Source organism: Oryctolagus cuniculus, chromosome 10, assembly GCF_051225735.1.
Source record: "Oryctolagus cuniculus isolate XC-2025 breed Fujian yellow rabbit chromosome 10, ASM5122573v1, whole genome shotgun sequence".
NCBI lineage: Eukaryota > Metazoa > Chordata > Mammalia > Lagomorpha > Leporidae > Oryctolagus > Oryctolagus cuniculus.
The window spans coordinates 54917537-54935958 of NC_142876.1; the positions used below are offsets into that span (position 1 = coordinate 54917537).

The 18422-nt window shown below is 38.1% G+C and overlaps 1 protein-coding gene across 2 annotated transcripts in view; it reads right to left on the reverse strand.

Annotated features, from left to right (window-relative positions):
• RBBP8 (RB binding protein 8, endonuclease) overlaps nt 1-9008 on the reverse strand; it is a 108527-nt gene extending 99519 nt beyond the window's left edge. The window contains exons 1-2 of one of the 2 annotated variants that reach the window (XM_070050397.2): nt 8864-9008; nt 7728-7937 (exon numbers count right to left, since the gene is read on the reverse strand). The gene's annotated coding sequence lies outside the window, so the exon portion shown is untranslated. The remainder of the gene's footprint in view (nt 1-7727; nt 7938-8863) is intronic. The other variant, XM_051851350.3, reaches the window with a different exon arrangement.
• Between the last annotated feature and the right edge of the window lie 9414 nt (nt 9009-18422).

Consider the following 18422-nt stretch of genomic DNA (forward strand, 5'->3'; position numbering starts at 1 on the left):
ATGTATACACATCTCAATTATATCAACAATTCTGTGATATGTTTCCAAAAATTCTATGTATATATGTATCCAAGCAATGTGAGAAACTGTTGTTTAATAGTAGATACATTGAAAAATAACAGCTAGTTAGATCTCTTCAATTGTTAAAGTTGTATGTATGAAATTGTTAAATTGGTATGTAGTTGTGAAAGGGATTAAATTACAATTGTTAAATGCTTTTACATAGATTATCTCATGATCTATCTAATTAAGTTTAGGCAATGTAGGTAGTATTATTATATAATTACTATCTGATATATTGAAGGGAATTTAAAAAATCATCTAGCCTGACAGCTAAAGTATGTAGAAAGGAAAAACCAATTTATTCATTTATTTCAGTAATTTGTGGTTCTAAGAAATAATTTATTTAACATTGATTTATGATCCATTCAGCTTCAAGTCTAAGAAAGGGAATGTTGGTATCTAGTTAACTATGATCTGAGCTAATGTAATGAAGACCTGAGTGTATTTGATTCCTCCTTTTGAAAATAATATCTAGAGGTAGGTGTTTGGCCTAGTGGTTAAAACACTAGTTGGGACGCCTGCATCCCAAATTGAATACCTGGGTTTGAGTCCTGGCTTGGCTCCCAGTTCCAGCTTCCTGCTAATGTGCACGCTGAGAGGCAGCAAGCGATGGCTCAAGTCCTTGGGTACTTGCCACTCATGTGGAAGACCTGCATTAGGTTTCTGAATCTTGGCTTCATCCTGGCCCAGTCCAGGAATTAAGAGCATTTGGGGAGTGAACGATGGGATGGGAGTGCATTCTCTTACTTTTGCTCTGTCTCTTTCTCTCTTCCTCTCAAATAAAGCTTAAAAATGTTAAAAGAAAGTAGTATCTATTACTTGACTTTGTTTAGCAGAGTGTTATCGCCCCAATCTCTCTTTTTTTTTTGACAGGCAGAGTGGACAGTGAGAGAGAGAGAGAGAGAGAAAGGTCTTCCTTTGCCGTTGGTTCACCCTCCAATGGCCGCTGCGGCTGGCGCACTGCGCTGATCCGAAGCCAGGAGCCAGGTGCTTCTCCTGGTCTCCCATGGGGTGCAGGGCCCAAGCACTTGGGCCATCCTCCACTGCACTCCCAGGCCACAGCAGAGAGCTGGCCTGGAAGGGGGGCAACTGGGACAGAATCTGGTGTCCCGACCAGGACTAGAACCCGGTGTGCCGGCGCCGCAAGGCGGAGGATTAGCCTAGTGAGCTGCAGCGCTGACCTCCGTCCCAATTTCTTGTTTGTTGTGTACTCCACATTTGTTTTCTTATTTGATTCTTCAGTTCATTAGCTACTTTAACTGTGGGAAGCAGGGCCCGGCTCCCACAACATGGCGCTGAGAGGGAGTAAACAAATTTTACACAGCGGCTTCAGCTGCTTCATCAATTTGACTAAGGAGCTGCAGGAGCTGATCCAACCTCTGATTGGAAGAAAGCGGCGTGCTCAGCACGCGGGCAGCGGAGCACGGATTGGTGGAAGAGGACTATAAAAGGGGACTCAACTGCACTTTCTGGGACAACTACTGTCTCTGATCTGGTGGAGAGTTCGGGGAGGGGGGAGGGGTGGGTGGCTTAGTTGGAGAGTCGGTTGGAGAGTTCGCTGGGAAGCTCGTTATTTCCTTCTTCTCTTTACTTGTGCTTGCTTTACTGTAGAAAAAACCGACTGAAAGGGAATAACAGCGTCCGGTCCGGTGCCGCTCCTCTGCTTGCGGAGGGGTGACATTTAACTACCTCCTGAGACAGTTATTTTAAAAAGCCAGCTGTTTTAATTATTCTAATAGAATGAAAAGATGATGTTTTGCCAGCTTTTTATGAATTTTTAAATTTAAGTTATACAACTTTAATGTATTTCGTATATACAGATTTAGGAACATAGTGATACTTCCCATCCTACCCTCCCTCCTGCCCACACTCCAATCCTTCTTCCTCCTCCCTCTCTCATTCCCACTCCTTTTTTTAAATTCATTTCTTATTTATTTGAAAGACAGCTACAGAGAAAGAGACACAGAGAGGTCTTTCATCCATTGGTTCACTCCCCAGATGGCCACAACGGCTGCAGCTATGCTGATCCGAAGCCAGGAGCCAAGAGATTCTTCCAGGTCTCCCACGTGGGCAAGGGGGCCCAAGGACTTGGTCCATCTTCCACTGCTTTCCCAGGCCATAGCAGAGAGCTGGATTGGGAGAGGAGCAACTGGGACTAGAACTGGTGCCCATATGAGATGCCGGCACTTCAGGCCAGGGCTTTAACCTGGTGTGCCACAGCACCGGCCGCAATTTTTCACTCTTAATTTTTGCAAAGATCTGTTTTCAGTTTACTTAATGATCATAAGGTTAACCCTACACTAAGAGTTCAACAAATCAGATTCCTTTTTTATTAGCACCTATTTCTCCTTCACTTTCTTTTAAGTTCACACATTATACCAAGAAATATGGTTATTTGCTTAATTAAAGCACACGACTAGCTGTTCAGTTTTTCCATTTATAATGTGCTTGCCTAGAGCCTTCATATAATATATTCTTCATGCCCAAACTCCAGGATCACGTTATGGATTATAATGAATTACTTCTTGTAACCAGACCCTCTTGGCTACAGTCCAAGACAAACTTGTACTATTCAAAATTCTGTGTTTCACTATAATAAGAAGTGTTACTTGGGGGTCCAATGCAGTCTGTCTGTTTTTACTATAATTTTACCAATGTAAACTTAAAACAGTAAAGTCTTTGGATCAATGCCGAATATAAAAGTATTTACAGAGTACATACTAATTGTTCATTTTGCTGCTGTTTGGCCCTTTAAAGATTGGCAGCGAAATTCAGGAAATGAATTGTAGCTTTTTAGAAAGTACTTTTCTCACAGAAGATCAGGTTTCAGTGCATCTCAGGTTTTGTGGGAATGAATCAAATACAAAATAGGTTGAAGTTCCTTACTTTCCATTTAAAATTGCTACAATATACTCACTTCTGAGAAAATCCATTATAGTTGTTTTGAGTACTAACTAGAATACAGGTAAAACTAGAGAAAAACAGTTTGACCGTATTTGTCCTATAATGTGATATATAGGACACTTCTTGGGCCCTGCTTGCTTCAGCCATTTTCCTGACAGTTTTTTACCTGACTTTTCTGCCCTAGGGGCTTCTCTGAAGCTAGTGGAAACAAGTGTATTACAACTTGAAGCTGTAAGAAATTAGCAACCCATGAGGCTACCCTTAACTGACGGAAGTCAGAATCATTGCATAAATGTCCTTCTCTTGTGTTGTCTGGCATGCAATTCTGAGATCATTTCATGGGTCCTAAGAACATACTGGGTTTTGAGCCTTACTTGATCATAGTGAGGGATGAAGTCAAGAATGCACTCTTGTATTGGCTTTCCCTCCTACCACATTTCCTTCTCCTAATCCCCCATTCCTGTTCCTGGGGTGACTTCCCAAATACAGAACTTGCACACATGCCAGAAGACTCCCAATCTACTTTCCATAGAGAACTAGACCAAGAGATAAAGAAAAGGGAAGCACGAGATCTCCATTCACTACTTTTGAGTTACTAATGGAAAATTTAACTTTTGAAAGAATTCAGACATGGATGGGGCAGTTAGATTAATTGTACAATTTTCAGGATTTTAATGCTGACCTAAGATTTGTCAGACATTTGAGTTTTTCTGATAGTGTTAATAGGTTGGATTAAAAGGAACTCTTTTATTAGTAGTACATAACTTCTAAAATAACAGTTCTCTGGTTACTTTTTAGACTGTATGTCTTTAATACAATGAGCTATAATGTTCTCTATTTCCCAGTTAAATTTTGATTCATAGCAAGTTTAGGTTAGTCCTGAATTATCCAAATTAGCTATTTATATAGAAAAAATTTTAAACATTTAAAATTTTTATTACTTTTCAATTGTTTATTGTAACATCTACTCTGAATGCATGAAAGTAAATTTAAGTTACATATTAATGAGTAGTCACATAGGATAAATTGTTTATGTGCCTAATTTGTTAGTTTTGACAAGAATATATAACTAGGGGGATAAATTGGTGGACTGGTACTTTGTCTTTTAGTATACCTTCTACATACAAGCTCTACAATTTGAAAAACAAAATTTGCTTTCTATGTCTATAAACTCGGGTTATAGGATAAGCACAAAGCTTATTTGTATAGCAGTCAAACAATTTTCATGAAACTAAAGTTGATTACAAGAAATGAATATGATCAGTTTGTGTTATAAATGAAACTATTAGTTGGTTCTAATATTAACTCCTAACCTGTTTCCTGTGTTTTATTTATTCATTGGAGGATGTGTCAACTGATCTAAGTTCAGTTACATAAACTCAGTGTTTATCACAGGATTCTGCATTCCCTTCTGACCAAAGACATAGATTTCAGCAATAGCTCCTGTGTCATCTTTGCTCATTAGCAAAGTCTGAGGATAATTTGATAATTAGAAAATGTGAAATCCTATTCTTTATCACATATTATACCCAATACATTTTATACTTACTTTTCTCATCATTATTTGTGATTGAGAGAATGTAATACTTTTCTCATCATTATTTGTGATTGAGAGAATGTAATATAATTTAATATTAACCTATAATAAATTTAATTGAGAAGGGAATTCTTTGAAGGAAAAAATACATTCTAGAGTCCTGAAAAAATAATTCAGTTGGTAGTAGAAACAGCACAATCTTTAGAGCATATAGAAATTTTTGCTTAACTAATTTGATACCATATTAGATAATAGATATAAGTAGCATTTGAAACTCAGTTTCTAGGCAAACATGGATTACGAGAATTATCCATTTATCTCTTCCTTCCATAGTTTAGATGATTGAAATTTTAATTTTTTTAAAAAAATTTAATCCTTGTAATCATCTTGGTGTACTGCTCTCAAAGTACTCTTAACAAGGGCTTCTTTGAAATGAATCTACCAGGATTGGATTATATGGGTTTCTTGTTTCTAAAATTTTAAGGTTAAAATGTTTTCCAATATTAAATCTTAATGCCTTCTAATTTGCTGACTTAGCTTTTAGCTCTTACAAAAATAAAATACATATTCTAAATTAAGCTTTGACTTTTCTAACTAAAGCTATTTGTTGATGTCTGTTAGGTACTCTCTTATCTGTTCATGAGCTTGGAAGGGTATTGACTTTTTGCTGAGCACCTAACATCTTCTAAGAACGGTGTTAAGTGGTTTATGCATAATATCTCATTTAATCCTTTCAACAACTCCTAATGAATGGTTTAAGTTTTGTTAGTTTACAGATGAAGAAAGAACTCAGTTAAATAATTTTCAAGGCTAAAATAGTAGAGCAGAGTCAGTATTCAAACTCACATCAGTTTGGCTTAAAAGCTGATATGCTTTTCAATATATCTTTTCTCTTGATTATAAAAAGAAGGAAAACAAATGAAAGTGATGATATTTCGGATTTCACTTGGTTGAATTAAAATTAGCAAATTTAGAAGCATCCCTTAGGTAGGATTTTTACCTGCAAAAAGATAAAAGGTCAAAGAAATAACATTTAGTGCCAGGAATCAGAATTGAAATTTTTGAGCCTTTGTTTCTTGACCTTTCTGTAGTTCCAATTCCAAGGAATTCCTCAAGTTAAACACGTTTAAAGCATTTTGAGCACTTGTATACAAAGAAGCTCACCTCTTACATAACAGATTCTATTGCCTCTAACATAGGTTTTAAGTCCTATAGTTCTGGTTCCATAACCTTACTGAAAATATCCTATCAGTTCTAACCAAATTTTGGAAGTACTAATTTAAAAAAAAAATTCTTTTATTTGAAATGCAGTTAGAAAGAGAGAGAGAGAGAGCAATCTTCCATCCTCTGGTTCACTCCCAAATAGCTGTAACGGCCAGGGCTGGGCCAGGCCAAAGCCAGGAGCCTGTAGCTCCATCTAGGTCCCCTATGTAGATGGCAGGGGCCCAAGCGCTTGGACCATCTTCTGCTGCTTTCTCAGTCCATTAGCAGGGAGTTGGATATGAAGTGAAAATAGCCAGGACTTGAACCTGCGTTCATATGGGGTACAGACATCATAGGCAGCAGCTTAATCCACTGTATCACAATGATGGCTCCAAGTACTAACTTCATAAGCAAATGCTAAACTATAACCCTATAAGGGTGACTAAAACAATATAAAAATATATAATACATATCAAGAAAATGAATATTTGTGGTAGTTTAAAGCGATATTAAGTCAGAAAGTTATAGCAGGATCCACAATCTAGGCAAACATGAATGTAAGGCCTCCTTATCAATTTGAAACAAAATTATATGATGGCATTAAGAGATTAAGGTTTGAAGTGATAGTCACTTTAAAAAATTATTTATTTGAGAGGCAGAGAAACAGACACACACACACACACACACACACAGCTCCCATCCATTGGTTTACTCCCCAAATGCCCATAACAATGGGAGCCCAGGCTGACTGCAATCCAGGTCTCCCACATGGGTGTCAGGAACTCAAGTACTTGAGCCATCATTGCTGTCTCCCAGGGTCTACGGTTAAAAGGCAGCTGGAGTCAGGAGCAGCAGCTGGGCATTGAACCTGCCAGGAATAGAACCTAGGCACTCTGATGTGGGACATAGGCATCTTAACAGGCATCTTAACTGTTAGGCCAAACTGTCACCCCAGTTGTCACTTTATTACCAATGGCAACCCCATACATTGCACCACTATGCCAAAAATGTTTGGGGAAATCATATATAAATTAAAATATGGAAGCAAAAATATTTTAGTTCACCAAAGGTTTATTAACATGACTATAGAGTCTAATTTACCATCTTACAAATACTTTACAAACCATAGATTAAATTTCATGAGATATTCAGAAGAGTGAATAAATGTAGGAAAAGCTACTGGTCACCCCTTCTATCCTTAGATCATTTACTAGTGACCTAACGGCCATTTTGGAGTTTTCTTCCTCAACTCAAAAATGAGGAGTTGAATCCTTTCATTATTCTTTAAGAGTCGCTCCAGCTCAAAATGTCATAATTTAAGCTTTTTTTTTTTTTTTTTTTTTTTTACAAGAAGACACATGGAGATACTCAGGAAGGAAAGAGGCTGCAGTTTAACATTGTGGACAAAATGAGTTCTGTGAGATTGTGTGGTCAGGAATAAAGACAAAGGAATGTGTCCTAATATGATTGATAAATTTATATATCCTTAAATGTGTGCTAATATGATTAATTCATATATCCTTAGTTTTAATTTAAATGAATTCATATATCCTTTTATTTTAATCAAAACGGTGCACTGTGTTATTATTTTGAAGGAATCCATTTATGGAGAATACATAAAATTCATATTTAATATAGACAACATATATTTGAAAATAACAGTTCTATTTAATGGAAGCTGTAGAACACCTTTCCAAAATGTAGAGTGAGACTTGCATTTTAACCTATTGATTTTATATGTAATGTATATCTAGTTCCTATATATAATGTAAACCTATTTCTACATAGGTTTTCTTAAAATCAAAAACATAAAAAATATTCAGTAAATAAATTAGAACCTCTATGTTTATGTTTAATTTATTTAAAATGCATGATCCCTGCATTTTAAATACAATATGCTTTAACATTTTAAAATTACTGGCAATACTAACAATATGCTCCGTTTAAATATATATATATACATATATATACACACATACATATATATACATACATACACACACACACACACACATCTCACCTGAAAACTGATTGAAAAGAGAAAAACTCAACCAACTGAAAGTTTTGACCTGGATACAATTTATGCTGAATCAAAGTAATTTTGAGTTGCTGAATCAGCACATTCCTTTTGCAGATACATTGCATAGTTTTTCAGAAGTTTAGCTGAATTACCAGAAGCTTCATGTAGTATTGCCTAGAGGTAGGACTAACACATATCCAAAGCTTTTCCCTGCAAAAAAATGCAATCTCATCTGAGCATTTTCGCTTTTTGTCTTTATTCTTTATGAACATCCTAAAAACACTATTAATACAGACTTTGAATTTGAACATAATTAAAAAGGATGCATCAGACTTGCTCAGTTGAAAGTCCTATTAAGATGATCTATAGAGAGATATTGACAGGAAAGAGGTAATATGATATGCCAAAATAAATATTAAAATATTAGTGACTTTCATTTTAAATGATACAGTTTACTAAAGTAACTGGATCAATGAAAGAGTGTGGTAAAATAAATCATTTTAAAATACAAAGAAAAAGAAGATGCAAGTATTCTTTAACCTAAAAAGTTTTTCAGAACTACCAGGCATGATAAAACCTGTCTTCATTCCTTTCTATTCAGCTCAGCAAGTGCTTTTGAGCTCCAATAGTTAATCAGTTACCAGATTCCACAATCTTTGTTTTTCACACTCCTTAATTCTTGCTGTGAATTGTTACTCTAATATACTCAGGATCAACAACCAGGCCAATACTTTTAGGCAATTATTATTTTATTCACAATTGGATTTACCATATAAAATTGTTACTACATAGCTACAGCCTGTAAAACATAATAGTATATTATCAAAGAAGTAGATGGCTTGAGATGAATGATTACTATGTGAAATATATTTAGCAAATTATTCAACTCGGCTTTTTAAAGGAATATGGCCTTGTCCAACTTAAAAAAAAGATAGCAAAAGTATATTCTATACCAAATAACCTTTATCCAAGCAAATCAATGAACACATAGACAAGTGTTATAAAACATTATATAACAGAAAGAGTATAATATAGGTATTACCATTTAAAAAGTATATACCTTCTTGAACATAATTTTAAAATTTAACCTTCTAAAATTGCATAGAAAATCAAGAAATACAAAAGATATAACTTACCCTTCAATTTATTTAGAAAACCTCTGCTGTTGGTCAAAAGCAGGTATGTCACTGCTCACTTTCCCTGAAGCTATGAACTTAAACATTGAATCAGTGGACGCCACCTCTTTGGACCACACTTGAGCTTGCTAGGCACTACTGCTATGTGGAAGAGATCTGCTGCATCTAAGCTATATACTGTGTGCAATGGATAACCTAATATGCCTTTCATTTAACTGGCTGGGCAGGTTTCTACCGTCTGTGGAACATGGAATCAAACCAGAATATGTTGGCATAACAGGCCAGTCAAACCGGTTCTTCAGTAGATCCAGAACTTGTCTGACCAGTCTGCATCAAAGACTAGCTCAACATGCTGCAGCGGCTCAACTCTGCAAAACTTGTACTGGGTGAGTTATCCCCACCTCCGTCAACTCCCAACAAACTACTGAGAATGTTGTAGCCTCCAGCAAAGTAATTCAGAATTCTAGTGGGAGTGGTAGATACGTGTCAGGTATAGTGAGAGTCCCTTGTTATAAGCCTCCTCTGGTAGATACATATAAACAAGTGGTCTGTTATCCTCAGGCAGGGATAGGTAATCCTTTTATTTCCGAAGCCTCTGGAAATAGATAATCTACAGTGAAAGAAAAATCTCATAATGCCTGAACTTTTCCACTAGTCAACTTGGCTTTGCTTGGACTGGTCTAGCCTTGAGGGGAGAGATTAGTATTCCGTACCAGGGTAGGAGCCCTGAGAACGAGAAGGAAGCATTTTTAGAGGGAGAGAAGCAAGGTGTAGGTTGACCAAATATTCGCCTGGGTGTGTTATCTTCCTTGTTCTCAACTGATCCTCATACCATTCCAGTCTAAAATTGGAAAAACTACTTCTACATACCAGAGGCAAGTTAGAAGTTTTACTTTGGATATTCAGCAGTTCAACAGAAATAGCTACTAATTTTCAGGAATTCTGCTAGGTAGGGGGTTCACAATGGTGGAAAAGATACATTTAGTAAAACAGCAATATAAGATTCCAGTTGGACAGAAATTATTTATATAAAGGGAGATCATGTGAGATTTATTTTTACTCTATTAATTCTTGCACATTTAGAAACAGTCTTCTGTACCTACTGACGAAGTGATTCCGAAACTTTTCTGCCCAGGAATCATCTGAGATGCTAATTAGAACCCAGATTGCAGGGCCTCACCTCAAGAGATTCTGATTCTATTGCCTACGCACTTTTGCACTTCCTTCGATTCTTGGGCAGTGTTCTTGCAGAGACCATAGACCAGACTCCATATTCAAGTTATCTTTCTGTGTCTAACTAAAGGAAATACACATGAACCAAAATTTGTCATATTCATTTTTGTGTCTCCAGTGTCTAGAACACTGACACTTAGAAATACTTAGTAAATGCTTACTAAGTAAATATCTACTCAGAGTCAGCATTTGCCAGATCCCAAGGGAAACACAACTAGTAACTGTTGTGTGAGTCAAATTGTATACAATACTATAATTATAATAATTGAGGTAGGAGCACAGAAAAGTGAACAAGTATAACTGTGGAGAAGACCACAAGGTAGACTGGTTTAGAGAATACTTTTATACCCAGAACCAAAAAGTGCTATCTGTAGGATAGTAAAAGGCAAGAAGAAGGGTAAAAAGAATGCCTCTCAAGTTATTATTACTCAGAATTTGGTAATTAAGTATTTTCCAGAACAAGGGTCAGCCAATTTTTCTGTAAAGGATCAGAAACTAAATATTTTAAAATTTGTGAGCCAAATTGTTTTCATTTTAGTATTCATCTGTAACACTAGTACAGAAGTAGATATAGACAATAGTCAATGAATGGTTGTAGCTGTGTTCCAATAAAACTTTACAGAGCAGGTGGCAGGCCAGATTTGGCCAGTAAGCCATATTTGGCTAACACCTAATCTAAAGTTAGATTTTTTTTAACAGTTAACAAGATTGCATATTGGGTAGGAAAATTGGCTTTGAAATGACAAAGACTTGGGTTCCATTACAATTCTATTCTTAATAGCTTTGTCTCTTTAATCAAGCATCAATTTTATTTATAAAATGGTAATAAAAATAATAGTACCTATACCTTAAAGTAATTGAAATATCCAAATAACACAATTTACATAAAAGCTTATCTAAAAACCTCATACACATTGAGGGCTCTATAAAATGTCAGCTAAACATTTGAACATGGGCATTTGGTTTTTTATTATTTTTGAAAACCCACTAAAATAACAGTGAAGAACCAAAACAGCATGAACTCTTCAGGATCAAAAGGAATGAGAGAGCTAGCAGACAAGAGATATAGAAGAGGAAGACAGGATATGTGGCGACTGGCTTAGCAGAATAGAGAAAGAGAAGTCTGACTTTGCTGCAGAATGCTGAAAAACATCAGGGATTGGAAGCACAGTCTACCTGTAAATAGTCTTGGGGTGTGAAGTGGGCTCAGAATTGTATGTTGGTTGAAAATTTGCTTAAGAAATAATTTGCTCTGCAGGTTCCTTAATCGACCCAAAGCCTGGAGACTGTCCCGTCTTCAACCTTGGTAGAAGATAGGTAGGATTTGTGTTTTAATGGTTGGAGAGATTGTCCTAGCTTGATTCTAGATTTGGGAATACCAGGGAGAGCAGAGGGTGAATTGTGAATTATCCCCATTAAAATCAAGGAGATTGCATCATTTTCTGTTGCGTATATGACAAATTACATGAAGCTTGGTGGTTTAAGACAATGTAGATTTATCATCTTTCCACTCTGGAGGTCAGAAGTCTAAAATTAGTCAGTGAACTAAAATCAGAGTGTCAGCAGGGCTGCATTCATATATGGAGAATTCATTCTTGGGGGGAGAAAACTGTTTTCTTGTCTTTTCCAGTTCCCAGTAGCTGTCTGCATTTCTGGGCCATGGTCTCCTTCCATCTTCAAAGTCAGCAATGGCTGGCTAAGACTTTTCTTTTGTCAAATCATTCTGACCTTGACTCTGTTGCTCTTGTCTTCTACATTTAAATCCAACTGGATAACTCCAGGCAATTTCCCTATTAAGGTCTGCTGATTAACAACCACAATTCCATCTGCTACCTAAATCCACCTCTTCCATATAACCACATATTCATAGCTTTCTAGGATTAGGATGTGTGGACATTTTTAAGAGGTCATTATTCTTCCTACCACAGAGATCAAGTCTGTCTTTATGTTGGTTGGTGAGTTGCCCAGTCCATTCCTCCACTAGGCCTCCGAATGCTAGTACCCAAGTTCCTATTTTTCACTCACAAAGCAGGGAAGTAGTGAATTTCTGCCTGAAAAACAGTCACATCTCTGATCAGCCTAATACAGTGGTTGTATCCTAGGGTTGATTTTGCCCCTTGAACGTTTGGCAATGTCTGGAGAAGCTTTTGATTATAACAACTACGGAGGTGGGCAGAGGTGTGGTACTGGTATCTGATGGGTAGGGGCTAAGAATGCTGCTAAATATTTTACAATACACAGCAGCTCATCTTCCCACCCCAACAAGTAATTATCCAGTCCAAAATGTCAACAAGGCCAAGGTTGAGAGACCCTACTATAATGTTAAATCTCTTGGTCAAATAACCCTTAAATAAATCAATTAATCCCAGGTAGGCACACAGAATTACCATTTAGCATTTTGCAACTGATTGGAGAGCATTGAATATGAAAGAAATAAATGAAGAGAAACAACAGATAAAAAGAACGTAGGGGCCAGTGCTGTGGCACAGTAGGTTAATCCTCTGCCTGCAGCACCAGCATCCTATATGGGCACCAGTTCTAGTCCCAGCTGCTTCTCTTCCAATCCAGCTCTCTGCTGTGGCCTGAGAAAGCAGTGGGAGATGGCCCAAGCACTTGGGCCCCTGCACCTGCATGGGAGACCTGGAAGAAATTCCTGGCTCCTGGCTTCAGATCAGCTCAGCTATGGCTGTTGTGGCCATTTGGGGAGTGAACATGTGGATGAAAGACCTTTCTTCTGTCTCTCCATCTCACTGTCTGTAACTGTATTCATCAAATAAATAAATTTTAAAAAAATCTAAAAAAAAAAAAAAAAGAAAAGAAACAGTTAACAACACAGGGAGCAGAATAATTTAAGAAATACTATTTTAATATATTAAATTTAAAGACATTACTGGTTATGTAAAACAAGAACAGAAAGATACCTAAAAGTAGAACTTTTAGAGACTAAAAAGGAGATTTGGAAAGTAAGAACATGGTGGTAGAAATAAAGCCAGTAAGAGGAGTTAGAAGATAAAGTTGAGGAAATTTCCCAGATATAAAATAGAAAGATAAAACAAAGAGAAATAGAAGATAAAACATTTTTAAAATCGTTTCTAGGGGCCAGTGCAGCAGGTTAAAGCTACAGCATGCAGCACCGCTATCCCATGTGGGTGCTGGATCCAATCCTGGCTGTTCCACTTATCCAGTTCCCTGCTAATGTGCCTGGGAGAGCAGCAGAAGATGACACAAGTGCTTGGGCCTCTGCACCCCTATGGGAGACCCAGAAGAAACTCCTGGCTCTTGGCTTTGGCCTTGCCCAGCCCCAGTGGTTGTGGCCATTTGGGGAGTGATTCAGCAGATGGAAGACCTCTCTCCATGGCTCTCCTTCTCTCTCTTTGTAACTGGGCCTGCCTTTCATATAAATCAATAAAATCATATAAATCATATAAATTAATAAAATCATATAAATCAATAAATCTTTTAAAAATCATGAATAAAAAAGTTTTAACCAATAATAGAGAAATGGAAGATTAAAAATTATCAAATAGTCTGAATTTTTCCCTGTAAACAGAAGACCCAGGTTTCTGATTGAAAGTGTTCATTAAATGCCTAGCAAATGAATGCAGAAAGGCTGCCCAAAAGGTATATCATCATGGAATTTCAGAACACCGGGGATAAGGAAAAGATACAGAAACTTCCAGAGAAAGAGAAGGGAAACTAGCACAACAAAATGATCACATAGAAAGGATCAGGAATCAGAATAGCACAGCTTTAACAGCAACTCAGAAAACTAGATAGCAATGAATTAGTTTAAAAATTCTGTAAGCATAGTGTTTATAAGCCAAGAATTCTATATTTAGAGTATAGGCTGGCGCCGCGGCTCACTAGGCTAATCCTCCACCTAGCGGCGCTGGCACACCGAGTTCTAGTCCCGGTCAGGGTGCCGGATTCTGTCCCGGTTGTCCCTCTTCCAGGCCAGCTCTCTGCTATGGCCCGGGAGTGCAGAGGAGGATGGCCCAAGTACTTGGGCCCTGCACCCCATGGAGACCAGGATAAGTACCTGGCTCCTGCCATTGGATCAGCGTGGTGTGCCGGCCGCAGTGCGCCGGCCGCGGTGGCCATTGGAGGGTGAACCAATGGCAAAGGAAGACCTTTCTCTCTGTCTCTCTCTCTCACTGTCCACTCTGCCTGTCAAAAATAAAAATAAAAATAAATTCTGTAAGCATAGTGTTTATAAACCAAGAATTCTATATTTATTCAACTTGAAATCAAGTGTGAGAGTACATTAAGTATAGCTTTGGATACATACAGCTTCTAAAATTGTATCTCTTCATCTTCTCTTTTGTTCTTTTTTTTAAAAAAAGATTTATTTCTTCAAAAGTTAGAGTTACAGAGAAAGAGAGAGAGAGAGCAAGAGGGAGAAGAGAGAGATATCTTCCATCCACTGGCTCATTCCCTAAATGGCCACAATGGCCAGGGCTGAGCCAGGAGCCAGGAGCTTCCTCCAGGTCTCCTATGTTGGTACAGGGGCCCGAGGACTTGGGCCATCCTCCACTGCTCTCTCAGGCATACCAGCAGGGAGTTGGATCAGAAGTGGAACAACTGGGACTTGAACCAGTACTCACATGGGATGCCAGTGCTACAGACAGTGGCTTAAGCTGCTGTGCTGCAGTGCCAGCCCCTGTTTATCTTTTCTTAAGAAATTATTAAAGGATGTGCTACAAAGTAAGAGTAAGCTGAAAAAGATGAAAACATGGACATTACAAAAATCTCTGCTTCCTCTTTTCTTGCTTAGGATTCAACATTTTCATTACTTCCAAGATTTATATGTTATATATGTTTATATGATATACTGGTTACCATTAAGTTATTAAAAGCTGAGATTTTTATTTTGAGAGAAAGAGAGAGAGAGAGAGAGAGAGAGGGAAAGAGAATGTGATTGGTTTAGGTTACTTAATTCATTGGATATCCTTGTGTCAGGTGTCCATGATACAAACTTGGCTGAATTTTATCATAGCCTTAGAACTGGAAGGTTCTCATATAAAGAGGCTGTGGGCCGGCGCTGGGCTCACTAGGCTAGTCCTCTGCCTGCCGCGCTGGTACCCTGGGTTCTAGTCCCGGTTGGGGTGCCGGGTTCTGGCCCAGTTGCTCCTCTTCCAGTCCGGCTCTCTGCTGTGGCCCAGGAGGGCAGTGGAGGATGGCCCAAGTGCTTGGGCCCTGCACCTGTATGGGAGACCAGGAGGAAGCACCTAGCTCCTGGCTTCCGATCGGTGTAGTGTGCCAGCCATAGCGGCCATTTGGGGGGTTAACCAGCGGAAGGAAGACCTTTCTCTCTCTCTCTCTCCCTCTCATTGTCTAACTCTGCCTGTCCAAAAAAAAAAAAAAAAAAAAAAAAAAAAAAGAGGCTGTGGGCAAAGAAAGCAATAAAACATGTTATAATATAGTATTTTAATTAAACGTGTAGATACTCTTAGATTTCATTCTACCCAATTATTTTTTCAGTTCTCAGTCATTGAAAATCATCGAGGACTTTTAGTATCAAAATACTTTGCCTATAGCATCTAATAATGGTAATATTGATAATGATAGCTATATTTTGATGATTTGTGCCAGGCATTGTTCTAAGCACTTGTCATATATTATCTCATTTAATTCTTATAATATCCCTAGTAGAGAGTTATTGTTTTATTTCCTACTTTTACAGATGAGGAAAATGTGATATATTGGAATTAAGCAATTACTTAGGGCAAAATAACAGTTTAATAGTAGAGCCATTTTTCCAAACCCAGACCTGCTGATGCTTAATCCCAAGGTATTAATTTTTATCTTGAAGCTCAGACCTACCTGTGGGAAAGGGTTGGGTTTTATCTGCAATGCAATTAAAGTCCAAGATCTACTTCTGACCTTTTTTCTTTCCTCAAGAAAATGCTTTCCATGGAGGTTGATTTCATTCAGGTGTTATTTTCATGATAGCAATTGTGTGACTGATCAACAGATTTAATCATCTGTGAGGGTATTTGAATTCCAAAAGAGTAGTTTATTATCCAAATCAATTATAATAGATAGAGTTTATTTAGGAGATACAAATAGTCTTTTGTTCTGTTTCCTTTTGCTTCTCACATAGAAATGACATTTACATCAGCATGCATGTGGTCACCCAACATCCATTTCTTTCTCTCAGACATCCATATACTCATTTAGGCTCCATTTGAAATTCATGTAAAATTTAAAATTTTTACTTATTTTCATTTTATTTTTAAAAAGATTTATTTTAAAGGTGGTATTACAGAGAAAGAAGGAGATTTAGAGAGATCTTCTATCTGCTGGTTTACTCCCTAAATGGCTTAATGGTCAGGGCCATTAATGCCAGGCCAAAGCCAAGAGCCTGGAACTCCATCTGGGTGTCAGGCGCACAAGTGCTTGGACATCTTTTGTTGTTTTCCCAGGCACATTAGCAGGGAGCTGGATCAAATTGGAGTGGCTAGGGTACAACCCAGCACCCTTGTGGGATGCTGGTGTTGCAGGCTGTGACTTAACCCTCTGTGCCACAGCAGCAGCCCCTATTTTTATTTTATTTGACAGAGAGAGAGAGAGAGAGCGAGCGAGAGAGAGAAATCGTCGATTTTCTCCTCAAATGCCTCCAATAGCTAGAACTGGGCCAGACTAAAACCAGGTGCATAGAACTCAAGTCAGGTCTCCCATGTGGATGACAGGGACCTAAGTACTTGAGCCTCCAAGAATGTGCATTAGAAGGAAGCTGGAATCAGAAGCAGAGCCAGGGGGCCAACAGTGTGGTTCTGTGGGTTAAGTCTCTGCTTTCAACACTGGCATCCCATACTGAAGTACCGATTCGAGTCCTGGCTGCTGAGCTTCCAGTCCAGCTCCCTGCTAATGTGCCTGGGAAATCAGTGGAGAATGGCCCAAGTATTTGGGCCCCTGCCACCCTCTTGGGAGACCTAGATAGAGTTCCTGGCTCCTGGCTGCTAGTTTCAGCTTGGCCCAGCACTGGTTGTTGTGTCCATCTGGGAAGTGAACTAGATGGAAGAGTCTCTCTCTCTCTCTCTCTCTCTCTCTCTCTCTCTCTCTCTCTCTTTCTCTCTTTATTTCTCTCTCTCTGCCTTTCAAATAAATAAATATATATATTTTTTTAAAAAAAGCAGCAGCAGAGCCAGGACTCACACCAGTCACTCTGATAATGGGATGTGGGTGTCCACCTGTCTTTTTTTCCTTTTTTTTTAAAAAAAGATTTATTTTTATTTATGAAAAGCAGAGTTACAGAGAGAGAAGTAGAGACAGAGAGAAAGGTCTTCCATCTGCTGGTTCACTCCCCAAATGGCCACAATGACTGGGGCTGGACCAGGCTGAAGCCAGGAGCCATGAACTTCTTCTGGGTCTCCAACATGGGTGCAGGGACCCAAGAACATGGGCCATCCTCTGCAGCTTTCCAAGGCACATTATCAGGGAGCTGGATTGGAAGTGGAACAGCCGGGACTTGAACTGGTGCCCATATGGGTTACCAGCGCTGCAGGCAAGGGCTTTAACCTGCTGCACTGCATTCCTGGCCCCTGTCTCACATGTCTTCACTTCTGAGCCAAATACCCATCCCAAGGCTCAGTTTTAAAGATTTTTTTCCAGGGGGAGAAAATATGGTTTAGAACAGTCAATATTTTATTCAGTTATTGAAAAAATTAGTTAACTCTTGTGTTGTCAATTATATCAGTTGTTTTCATATTCAGAGTAACTGTAATAAATAATATTATGTTTAAATTTTAAAGTTTTTCTTTAGAATTCAAGTGTTCACTTTTTCTTTTAATCTAAATGTCCTCCCCAAGCAGTTCATTTTTCTGATTTCTTTTTGACAATTTCATACAGTAATATTAAATTTGCCACCATGAAAAGAAAAAAAATGTTAGTCTACACGGAACCAAAATTACAAAAGTCAAACCATAAAACTTCACTTTATTTTCTACCATGTAGTTAAGCTGAGCTGCCCCAGAGATTTGGAGAAAGTATGTACAAACATATATGCCAATTTTCATAAGTAAAGGTGTATAACATATTATTCAATAGCTAATAAAACCTGATCATTGTGAAATTAAGAGTGTGTTAAAAAACTTAATTCTGAGCTTATCTTTTTTAAAGATTTATTTATTTATTTGAAAGGCAGAGTTAGAGAGAGAGAGATCCTCCCTCTGATAGTTTACTCCCCAAATGGCCTCAATGGCTGGAGCTGGGCTGACACAAAGCCAGGAGCCAGGAGCTTCTTCCAGGTCTCCCAAACAGGTGCATGGGCCCAAGGACTTCAGCCATTTTCTTCTGCTTTCCCAGGCTATAGCAGAGAGCTGGA